Raw genomic sequence first — 12,218 nt, 5'->3', positions numbered from 1 at the left:
AAGTTGGTCCATTTTGTTGCACAGTGAGCGCACATTGGAGAGGAATATTCCAGGTAACGGCGTACGATGTCCGCGCTGGCGGAGACGCACAAGCGCACCGGCACGTCTCCCTCTCCTCCTGCGTTTCACTGCGTGAGCAAAGGTGAGCGCACTTTTGACCACAATGTCCAATAATTCCACGGAAGAAATAAGAAAAGTGGGAAAGAGATCAGCTGGAGTTGTTCCCCTGATGTTCATGAGCTCTTCTTTAGTGAAAGAGCCCCCGGGTATCACAGCCGAAAACTGAATTAACACACAAAGCAAGAAAAAACAAAGCGCACCAACACACCGAGGCGGCCGTACTTGGCATGCTCCTAGGCCGTCCTTAGACGTATCAGCCTGTATGATGAGCTGTTTCTGTGGATCAAAGAATCTGAGCACAGGAGCATTTGTGAGAGCATCTTTCAGTTTTTTGACTGCTTCGTCATGTTCGTGTTGCCACTGCCACATATTGTCCTTCCTGAGCAGCTGTCTTAGCGGCGCTGTTATGGTGGCCTTGCCTGGGATGTACTGCGCCAGGTATTTTGTCATGCCTAGCATCCTCTGTAGTCCTGCTTTGTCAGTGGGTGGAGGCATCTCAGCTATGGCTTTAACTTTTGCCTCGTCTGCTTTCACACCCTCTGAAGTGACGACGTGGCCCATGTAGTTGACGCTGCTCACCTTGTACTGTATTTTCTCTTTGTTGAATTTCACATTTGCTTCTTTTGCTCTGGTCATCACTTTCTGTATTATCTCATCATGTTCTTTTTCTGTAGCTGCCGCGATGATCATATCGTCAGCTATGATGTGTACTCCTTGTATGTCACCGAACGCTTCACAATTGCGCTGCTGAAAAACCTCGCTTGCTGACTTGATTCCAAATGGCAAACGTTTGAACCTATATCTTCCCCACGGTGTGTTAAATGTGCACAGCAGCGATGACTCCTTGTCAAGCTTTACTTGCCAGTAGCCGTCCTTCTCATCCAGCACTGTGAATATCTTCTTACCAGCAAGTTTGCACAAAACTTCATCTGTTGTGCGGATGGAGTAGTGCTGTCTTAGTATTGCTTTGTTTAAATCAGTGGGGTCCAAGCAAACCCTCAATTTCTTCTTATCTTTCTTTTCTGTGATTACAAGGCTAGTTACCCATGGTGTTGGCTCCGTCACCTGTGCAATCACATCTGCTTGTAACAGGTCATCAAGAGTGTCTCTGAGTTTATCCATCATGGCCAGTGGTATTTTTCTGCAGCCATGTATGACTGGCGTAGCCTTGGGGTTTGTGTGGATGTGATATTCTCCGGCAAACTCCCCCAGACCTTCAAAGACTGTTGGGTGTGGAGCTATCAGCTCCTCCTTCGTAGTTGGATGTTTCACATCCAGTTTGTCGATGTCCAGCCTTTTTACCAGGTGCAAGTCTACACAAGCATCTCCCCCTAGGATAGGTGTGGATGAGTGTCTCGATATGTAAAACGGCAGACTTGCATGAGCTTTGGGTGTAGAGCACTTGAGTGTGAGTAACCCCTCTGGCCTCAGCCTCATCCCTCCATAAGCCACCAGCACTGTTTTTGTGGGCTGTAGTTGCAGGTGTGCTCTCCTTTCCCGTCTGGCCTTCCTTTTCATGGACTTAAACATCCTCAGTGGTAGGACATTGGCCTCTGCTCCTGTATCCAATTTGAACCTTACGGACATGTTGTCAACCTGTACTTCAGAGTACCAGGACTTGTCAAGGCTGGAGTCGAGCTGGTCAATGTTCACTGTTCCAATAAACAGAGTGTCAATTTCTGGACTGATATCATGCACTGTCCTTCTATGCTGTGCTTTACCTGACCCACACATCTTTGCATAGTGGTTCTGTTTACCACACTTGTGGCAGGAAACTCCATATGCTGGGCATTGTTTGGGCTGGTGTGATTTTCCACATTTTCTGCATGTGTTTACATGTCCACTGCTTTGTGTGTGTTGAAAAGGTTGCTTTGGTCCTTTATTGCGTGGTTGACTGTCCTGTTTTTTCTTATGCACTGTATGTACAGATCTCTCTTGAGTGGCTGCGCTCATTGCTTCTATTTGAGCTCTGGCGATCTCAGCAGCACGGCAAGTGTCTATGGCCTTTTCTAATGTAAGATTTGGCTCTCTTAAAAGTCTCTCTTTAAGACGCTGGTCATTCATACTGAACACAATCTTGTCTCTGATCATGTCGTTTTCCGAGGCGCCAAATTCACAGTCCTTACTTTTTTGTCTGAGCTCCGTCACATATTTATCAATGGAGACAGAGGCTGTCATAGGGTGCGCCCAAAATTGGTGCCTTTCAAACACTGTATTCTTCTTGGGCAGACAATATGCTTCAAAAGCTGTGAGAACATCTTTCACAGTCTTTTCTTCTGGAAGGTTAAGTGTGTTATACACTTGAGAGCCTCCTCTCCTAGTGCGTGCAGTAAGATGGAAACTTTGATCTTTTCATCCTTACCCTCTGCACCACTCGCGGTCATGTAGATTTGGAAGCGCTGTTCCCATCTTCTCCAGTTTTCTCCCAAGTTGCCTGTCAACACCAGTGGCGATGGTAGTTTGAACTGCTCCATCATACCGTCTCCTGTCGTTGCAGGTCTCCGTGCGTCTACTTTTTTTAGGGACGCTACCACTAGCACAACTTTTAGCTAGCAAAACTCTGGTGTTTTTCGACTTCGGCAAACTGACGAACTGGACCAACTTCTGACACCATGTTATAGTTCTTCATGGCCGGGTGACTCGACATACATAATGGACATCCGTAGGCTTGTCTTTAACTCCAACAGTGTCGCTTTATTGCCCACACGTTGCCTGCATTACACTCACTCCGGTAGCCCGGGAACTAGACACATCACAACCTAGTATCCCTCCGCCTACACTTCACTAACATCATCGTGACAGTATAAGTGCACGGCACTATATACTACACCGTCAGTGGTTCAGACCCTTAAGACATCCAGATAAACCCACTAAAAGTTCATGTTAGTTTAATTTAATTAAAATTAGCTCGAAGCAACACGAAAACAGGACAACCAGAGAGCTGCTGCTCCTGATTGGTTGATTCCTCTCACTAGTCACGATTGGCTCCTCGTTGCTAGGCAGGAAATAGGCTGGCACAACGTCACGATTGCTTGTCTTTGGTCATTTTCAACTGAAGGAGACAAACATTTAAAAACAAAGTAACACAATGTGTCCTGGTCGTGGGTGAAACCTGAAGTCACAGATCAGAACGTAGATTTGTGATCTTAGATAGGAAATAATGCATTTAATAATTTTATAAGATACAAACTAGAGTAAGGAGCGTGAACTCATAATTATTCACAGTGAATAAACTCATCACACTCACAGGTGGACAGGTGCTCAGTGGCTCCGCTCACATCCATGTGACTCAGCATTCAGTCACACAGACAAAATAATGAAAATATATCAGAAACACCAACTCATCACATTCACCAAGAAATATGAACCATCACTAACCTAATATAATACAATTATTAATTAATGGCTCCTATTAAATCTTAATCTTTCAGGAGGCATCCATCACTTCTATCCGCCTGATGTAGCGGAGCACATGGGAGGAGGAAGGTTGTTCTATATAATGTCATTTAGCTAAAGATTAGTCTGAATTGCTAAGCTAGGCAGTTTGAGTCTGTGATCGGACCTTACTCGACCATTATTCACTGACGTTCAGATACAACTCTGAAGCACACAGTTGTATTTCAATGCATTATAACTTTGTTTATCCACTTTAAACAGAGGAGCAACCCCTGATGTTGTGGGAACTGTTTATATTCCTTTAGGCAGAGATTAGTTTGGAGCGCTCTCATTGGACAGGAAGGTTTAAAAATGCTTCACCATCAAAAGATACTGAATATCAAACTTATTCAGTTGGTTTTATGTTGTTCAAGTTCTTTTTAAAAGCCCATTATGGACATTTTCTACCTTACAATAAGAGAATCCTGTTGATGCCGTTTTCTACTGATAGACGTCCTAAAACATGGGTTCCAGTTTCCAGTTTAAAGCTAGGAGTTAAATCACTATAGCAGATTACACAATAAAATAAAAGTTTCTGTCACAATATGTCTGATTAATTATCAGAAATTAATGAATGTACAGGTGCATTTCAATAAATTAGAATATCATGACAAAGTTCATTTATTTCAGAAATTCAATTCAAAAAGTGAAACTCATTATATAGATTCATTACACACAGTGAAATATTTCAAGTCTTTATTTCTTTCAAGTTTTATGATTGTGGCTTACAGCTAACAAACCCAAAATTCAGTATCTTAGAAAATTAGAATATTTCATAAGACCAATACATTTTAACACAGAAATGTCTGCTTATTCAAAAGTATGTTCATATATGCACTCAATACTTGGTCGGGGCTAATCTTCCATGAATTATTGCATCAATGCAGCGTGGCATGGAGGCAATCAGCCTGTGGCACTGCCGAGGTGTTATGGAAGTCCAGGTTGCTTTGATAGCGGCCTTCAGTTCGTCTGCATTGTTGGGTCTGGTGTCTCTCACCTTCCTCTTGACAATAGCCCATAGATGCTCTATGGGGTTCAGGTCAGGTGAGATTGCTGGCCAATCAAGCACAGTAAAACCATGGTCATTAAACCAGGTATTGGTACCTTTGGCAGAGTGGGCAGGTGCCAAGTCCTGCTGGGAAATGAAATCAGCATCTCCATAAAGCCTGTCAGCAGAAGGAAGCATGAAGTGCTCCAAAATGTCCTGGTAGACATTTGGCTGCGTTGACTTTGGACTTGATAAAACACAGGGGACCAACACCAGCAGATCCCCAAATCATCACTGACTGTGGAAACTTCACACTGGACTAAAAGCAACTTGGATTCTGTGCCTTTCCACTCTTCCTCCAGACTTTGGAGGAAGACCTCGATTCCCAAATGAAATGCAAACTTCACTTTCATCTGAAAAGGGGACTTTGGACCACTGAGCAACAGTCCAGTCCTTTTTCTCCTTAGCCCAGGTAAGACGCTTCTGACAGTTGTAGCCCATGTCCTGGATACATCTGTGTGTGGTGGCTGTTGATGCACTGACTCAGCCTCAGTCTACTCCTTGTGAATCTCACCCAAATTATTGAATGGTCGTTGCTTCACAATCCTCTCAAGGCTGCGGTTATCCCTGCTGCTTGTGTACCTTTTTCTACCACACTTTTTCCTGCCACTCAACTTTCTATGAATATGCTTGGATACAGCACTCTGAACAGCAAGCTTCTTTAGCAATGACCTTCTGTGGCTTTCCCTCCTTGTGGGTGGCAATGACTGTCTTCTGGACAACCGTCAAGCCAGCAGTCTTCCCCATGATTGTGTAACCTACTGAACCAGACCATTTAAAGGCTCAGGAAACCTTTGCAGGTGTTGACTTAATTAACTGATTAGAGTGTAACATTGTGAGTCAACAATATTGAACTAGTACTAATATTAAAATTTTCTGAGATACTGAATTTTGGGTTTGTTAGCTGTAAGCCATAGTCAAAATTAAAAGAAATAAAGGCCTGAAATGTTTCACTGTGTGTAATGAATCTATACGAGTTTCCCTTTTTGAATTTGACTACTGAAAGAAATGAACTTTACCATGATATTCTAATTTAAATCTACAGGCGCATCTCAATAGTCTCAAGTCAAACAAATCTTTACAAGTTAGGAAAAAAGGGAATAGACGGATTTAGTAATGCTTTGGTTTATTATCACACACACACACACACACACACACACACACGTGAGGGGGTGAATGGGTGGGTCAGACGTGTCAGGCAGTGGTGGGGCGCCCGTGGTGGTGGTCGTCATCGGGACGCCTGGGGCGCTGGGGGCCACCCATGGTGGTGGTAGTCAGCAGGGCGCCCGTTGTAGGCGCCGGGGGCGTCCGTGTCCCGGGTGTCCCGGGTGCCCCGGGTGCGCTGGGTGCCCCGGGTGCCCTGGGATTCAATCTTTGAAGTGATTTATTTAGACTCTGCTGGGAAAACATCCACGATGCTGGCAGCTTGTTCCACTGCAGCAACACAAACTAGGCGGGATCGACACCCAAGAGCTCTCCAAAACCCCAACCTGTGGGAGCTTTGGGACTTTGAGCAAGTTCTAGTGGAGCCCGTCATCCAGGAACCGACGGAGCCCAGTGGGTTCCGGAATGACGAAGTGACTGATGCTGACACAGAAATCTTTGAGTTGTGGGGATTTGATGAAATTTCTGAAGGGCCGTATACCGGAATCGACACCCCTGGTGCCCCGACGACTACCACCAGTACCAGCACCACCACCACTTGCGCGACGACGACCACCACCACCACTTGCGCCCCCGACGACGACCACCAGCAGCACCACGGGCGCCCCGGCGACGACGACCACCACCAGCAGCACCACGGGCGCCACGACGACGACCACCACCACGGGCGCCCCCACCACTGGCTGACACGTCTGATGCCCCGACGACGACCCCCCCACGGCGACCACCACCACGGGCGCCCGACGTTCCAAGAGGCAGTTTCACAGTGACATCTGTTGTTCTGCAAGTCACCAACGGTGGCATCAGTTGCAGGGATGTTGCAGGATTCTCACAGGTGGCCAGACCAGTTACGTTTGCCTGCAGCAGATGGTCAAAGTAACGAAGTCTCAGCTGACGAAACCAGGTTCCATTTGAAACCTGGAGAGTGAAAAAACACAACCGTCACCAGGGGGAAAAGTCAATATTTAACTCATTCTAGCTCTTATCTTTAAGCAGACTATATCAGAAGCAAAGTAATCAGACAGTTTATCGCTAAATCAAAATTAAAAAAGGGGAGTAGAAATTATGAACATTTGGTATTTAGGGTGATAATGAAAATCAGATAGATAATCTAATATATATCTATAGATAGATATAGATAGATATATAGATATCTCTATATATATAGATAGATATAGATAGATATAGATAGATATCTCTATATATATAGATAGATATAGATAGATATAGATAGATATCTCTATATATATAGATATATATAGATAGATATAGATATATATAGATAGATATAGATATATATAGATAGATATAGATAGATAGATATAGATATATATAGATAGATATATATAGATAGAGATAGATATAGATAGATAGATATAGATATATATAGATAGATATATATAGATAGATATAGATAGATATATATATATATCTATATATATCTATATATATATATATCTATATCTCTATATATCTATTTATTTTTATTTATTTTTTTTTTTTTTAAATGTTCCTACCCATAATGCCAAGTGGCAGCTGGTATAAGGCAGCGTCAGCAGCATCCACGGCCCGAGGTTACGAACAGAACCTTGACATCCATCTGTCAACAACCTCCTCCCGTCTGTGGAAAGACGATAGGACAAAATAAAAGATAGTAACCCATCACCCATTAATTAGGATTAACCTAAAAGGACCAGTGTGGGATTTAGAGCGTTTGATAACCTGGGAATGAGATCGGGCTGTGGAAGAGAAACTGTTTGCAGAACTTGTGAAAAACATGAAAGTCGCTCTAGATCCAGTGTTTTTGTCCACTCTGGGCTACTGTACAAACATGGCGGACTCCACCGGAAGAGGACCTGCTTCCTCTGTAGATAAAAAAAATGTCATTCTAAAAAGGTACCGAACACAATGATTGTTATATTCAGCTGATTAAAGGCAAACAGACATCATATTCACAACTCAGATTTATTTAATGAAACACTTTGTTCTGATGGGTGGACCCTGAATAAATAATGGAGGAACGGACTGTACAGACTTTACAATCTGCTCTCTTGTTTGCAGCATCTGAATAAATGTTAAACTTGTTTTGTCAGAACGTGGAGCCACAGCCAGCTTTTAATGGAGACAGGCTTCTATTGGGGACCCTGCTTTTACTGGAAGTAAAAAAAAAAAGTCTTAGAAAACTTAATTCAATTTTATTTGTATAGCGCCAATTCAGAACAGAAGTTATCTCAGGACACTTTTCAAATAGAGCAGGTCTAGACCGAACTCTTTATAACATTTACAGAGACCCAACAGTACCACCATGAGCAAGACCTTTGAGACAAGGGCAAGGAAACACTGCCTGTTAAATAGACAGGTTGATGGCTTCGATGAAGAAATGATTGAAGTTAACTGATGAAGATCGATAGCAGAAAAACAGTCTAAATATACATCTAAGTTTACATTGACAGAAGTCCCTGAACTTGGAGAGCCACTGATAACTGTTGATGGCAGTTGGTGATTAATTTTCTCTCTAATAGTAATAATTTTATTATAGAAGAAGCTCATGAAGTCATTGCTACTTAAGTTTATGGGGATATGTGGCTCGATAGAGCTGTGACTCTCTGTCAGCCTGGTGATACAGTGCTGAAGAGGAACCTAGGGTTGTTCTTATTTTCTTCTATTAGTGCTGAGTAATAGGCTCCTCTGGCAATACGGAGGGCCTTTCTATAGGTTTTAAGATTATCTTGCCAATTTGAGCGATATTCTGATAATTTGGAAGAGCGCCATTTCCTTTCAGATTGTCTAGCTATTTGTTTTAACTGGCGGGTTTGGTGGTTATACCAAGGTGCTAGTCTCCTATGGTTTAATAATTTCCTTTTTATAGGAGCGATAGAGTCTAATGTTGATCGTAGTGAGCCTGTAGCACTATCGACAAGATTATCAATTTCAGAGGGACTAAAGTCGTTATAGGACTCTTAAATTCAGACATGGCATTGAATTAAACACTGAAGGAATCTCCTCCTTAAATTTAGCTACAGCACTGTCAGATAGACATCTGCTGTAGGAAGTGTGGGAGAGAAACAGGATTTGGGGGTAATAAAATAGATGTGCCCCTGGTCAAAAGGTTGAGTTTATGATAGGAAGAGCCAGGGGGAAGTCACACATCAAAGGACCATTTGGTGAGAGAGACCTGGATTTACAGGAGTAACATTTGCAAGACACACAGGGGGGTTTCATTGTTTGTGATGTAATGAGATGCACTGAAATGTATATAAGGGAGAGCATTTTGGAAGTCGGGAGAGAACATCCATGACGTGACCTTCTCTCCATGCAGCATGAAGTAAAGTGACTTGATTATCACACCGGCTTGAAAGTTCTTCAGAGACTTAGCACCTCTCAACTTTGGGAAGAATTTCCACGACAGAAGTTTTGCCTAATGGCTTATAATCTAATAGTATGAATTCAAAAGTTATTAAATAATGGTCAGATAGGAAAGGATTATGTGGGAAGACTATAAAATGTTCAATATCAATGCCATATGATAGAACAAGGTCAAGAGTGTGATTAAAACAATGAGTTGGTTTATTTACACTCTGACAGAAGCCAATTGAGTCTATTAATGATATAAATGCATTACTAAGGCTGTCATTGTTAACATTCACATGAATATTAAAATCACCTACAATAATTACTTTATCTGATTTAAGGACTATACTTGATAGAAACTCTGAGAATTCAGATATAAAATCAGAGTACGGTCCAGGAGCGCGGTACACTATAACAAATAGAACTGGCTGCAGTGTTTTCCAGTTTGGGTGAGAAAGACTAAGAACAAGGCTTTCAAATGAATTATAATTTAGTTTAGGTTTAGGGTCCATTAAAACGCTCGAATCATATATGGCTGCCACTCCACCTCCTCGGCCTGTGCCTCGAGGAATGAGAGTATTAATATGACTGGGGGGGTGGATTCATTTAGGCTAACATACTCCTCGTGGGACAACCAGGTCTCAGTAAGACAAAGTAAATCAATATCATAATCTGATATTAACTCATTCACTTAAACAGCTTTAGAGGACAGAGACCTGATATTTAACAGTCCACATTTCATTCTCTTATTTTGTGCTACTGAGGAGTTGGTTTTAATTTTTATTAGGTTTTTATGTTGAACTCCTCTTGTTTTTATTTCTTTAAATAATTTTGGTGGTCGGGGGACAGACACAGTCTCTATGGGGTTTTGGGTGGGTGACTGTTCTAAAGAAAGAGCAGAGAAGTGTGTAAGACAGCAGCTCTGCTTCCTGGTCCTAACTCTGGACTGTCAGGTTTTAGAAATAAACTTTGCCATATTTCTAGATAAGAGAGCCGCTCCATCCAAAGTGGGATGGATGCCGTCTCTCCTAATCAGACCAGGTTTTCCCAAAAAGGCTTCCAGTTATCAATGAAGCCCACATCGTTTGCTGGACACCACCTCGACAGCCAGCGGTGGAATGACGACATGCGGCTATACATGTCATCACTGGTCACATTGGGCAGGGGTCCAGAGAAAACTACGGTGTCCGACATTGTCTTAGCATAGTTACACACCGACTCCACATTAATCTTAGTGACCTCCGATTGGTGTAAACGGGTGTCGTTACCGCCGACGTGGATAACAATCTTACTGTATTTATGTTTATCTTTAGCCAGCAGTTTTAAATTTGATTCAATGTCGCCCGCTCTGGCCCCAGGGATACATTTAACTATGGCCGCTGGCTTCGCTAACTTCACGTTTCTGACTATGGAGCTGCCAATAACCAGAGTTGGTTCCTCAGCGGGTGTATCGCTGAGTGGGGAAAATTTATTAGAAACATGAATCAACACCATGCGCTAATCTTAATTTGGCAGCTTCAGTAAACATTAAATGTGACTGATTAAAGCACATGAAGATTTCTGTAGCTCCGCCCCCACTGCAGTGTGCCGGTGTAAAGAGTTTAATAGGTTTCATTTGAACCTTTTTAACGTTTTATAGTTTGAGCTAAAGCTTGCTGATGCTCCTGGTGTGACATTATATAATGAGACTGAATCAGTCAGTAAACTAAACTTCTATATTTCATTCTGGCAATCCAAGTGTGTAAAATCTCTGCAGCTGGTGGACGAATCAAACTCACCTGCCAGGCGCAGATCAGTGTGTCGAATGAGCGAAGCGAACAGACAGCGAGCTGCCGCTGCAGAGATACTGCACCCGGCCGAAATCTGACGCCTCACCACCGTCACGGCGCTCTGAAACAGAAAGAGTTACTGCTGATGCATGATGGGAAGGAATCCAGTTCAACTTCAGTTCTGATAGCTAGCGCCCACTAAAGGCAGCAGAGAGAACCACAGGGGCGTGGCCGTAGCTGGACTAAGCTAGTGGCTCAGAGAAGCTAAGAGACATTTTTTAACAAAAGTTGATTTTTTTCATTAATGATACAATAAATGTAAATATTAACAGCAGTTTAATTATAATTACATTTATTATGTCTGCTGGTTGAGGAAGGTTACATTTATTTAATTATATTTCAGGGTTTAATTAGCAGTTAGTAAAAACAAAGTGAGTGTGAAACTATTTAAATCACTTCATTCACTTCATCAGGACAAACTCTGAACTCCATGTTGGATTTAACTTCCTTTATTGATCACAGGTGGATCTTTTTACCGTTCAGGAACTTCCACACTGGCACCGGAGAAAGTCTTCCGCCGCTCCCGGTCTCCTCCAGCAGCGCCGTGAGCTCGGCGTCCCGGTGCTGGTCCTGTGCCGTGTTGAACCGGGCTAGAGTCAGCAGACTGATCCAAACCCAGACCATCATCATCATCGTCGTCGTCGTCGTCATCCGTCCGAGAACCGCCGACATGCTCCACTGTTCTCTGCCGAGGGGAACGACCGAAGAGCGGCTGGAAGCTGACGGCCGGAGCCGCCACAGCTGCGACTAAAAGCCCTCCGTACACCTGGATCCGGCCTCTGATTGGATAACGAGAACCGGAAGTTCAGCAGCTGCACTCGCAGGTGTGTTTGAGAGACTGAGTGAATCACTCATGCTCATTGTTTTATGGTGTCCGACAGCAGATACTGATATTTGTAGATTTATACAGATACTGATACTCTGATACTTCATAACTCTAATAATAATAATAATAATAATAATAATAATAATAGTATATTATTTTATAATTATAATAAAGGAAACTAAACGTTTTAGTTTTGAGGAACTTGAATATTTATCACACTCCCATTTATCTGACAGGTATTCTTACTTATAGGCATGCACGGTCCTTATATAGATATTAATAATAATATATATATTAATATTAATATGATAATTAAATGCCCCCTTTTACTAAGAGATCACAGAAGAAGAAAACAGGAGGGTTTTTACTTAAACAGTTTTTATTGTTTGATGTGTAAAATGTGACACCAGCTTTTACACATAAGACAGTTTATTGATCCACACAC

General features: G+C 42.6%; 1 protein-coding gene and 1 long non-coding RNA gene across 2 annotated transcripts in view; both read right to left on the bottom strand.

Moving 5' to 3' along the window:
* The window catches only part of LOC127367364 (mucin-2-like), a 56,659-nt gene that overhangs the window by 19,691 nt on the left and 24,750 nt on the right, over window positions 1-12,218 (bottom strand). The window lies entirely within an intron of this gene.
* On the bottom strand, window positions 6,513-10,929 carry LOC127367672 (uncharacterized). Its single transcript, XR_007885530.1, has 3 exons — window positions 10,897-10,929; window positions 7,285-7,388; window positions 6,513-6,685 (listed from the first exon to the last, which is right to left on the bottom strand). It is a non-coding gene; the product is annotated as an uncharacterized LOC127367672 (long non-coding RNA).

This window comes from Dicentrarchus labrax, unplaced genomic scaffold (genome assembly GCF_905237075.1).
Source record: "Dicentrarchus labrax unplaced genomic scaffold, dlabrax2021, whole genome shotgun sequence".
NCBI lineage: Eukaryota > Metazoa > Chordata > Actinopteri > Moronidae > Dicentrarchus > Dicentrarchus labrax.
This window is presented reverse-complemented; position numbering and strand designations above follow the sequence as displayed.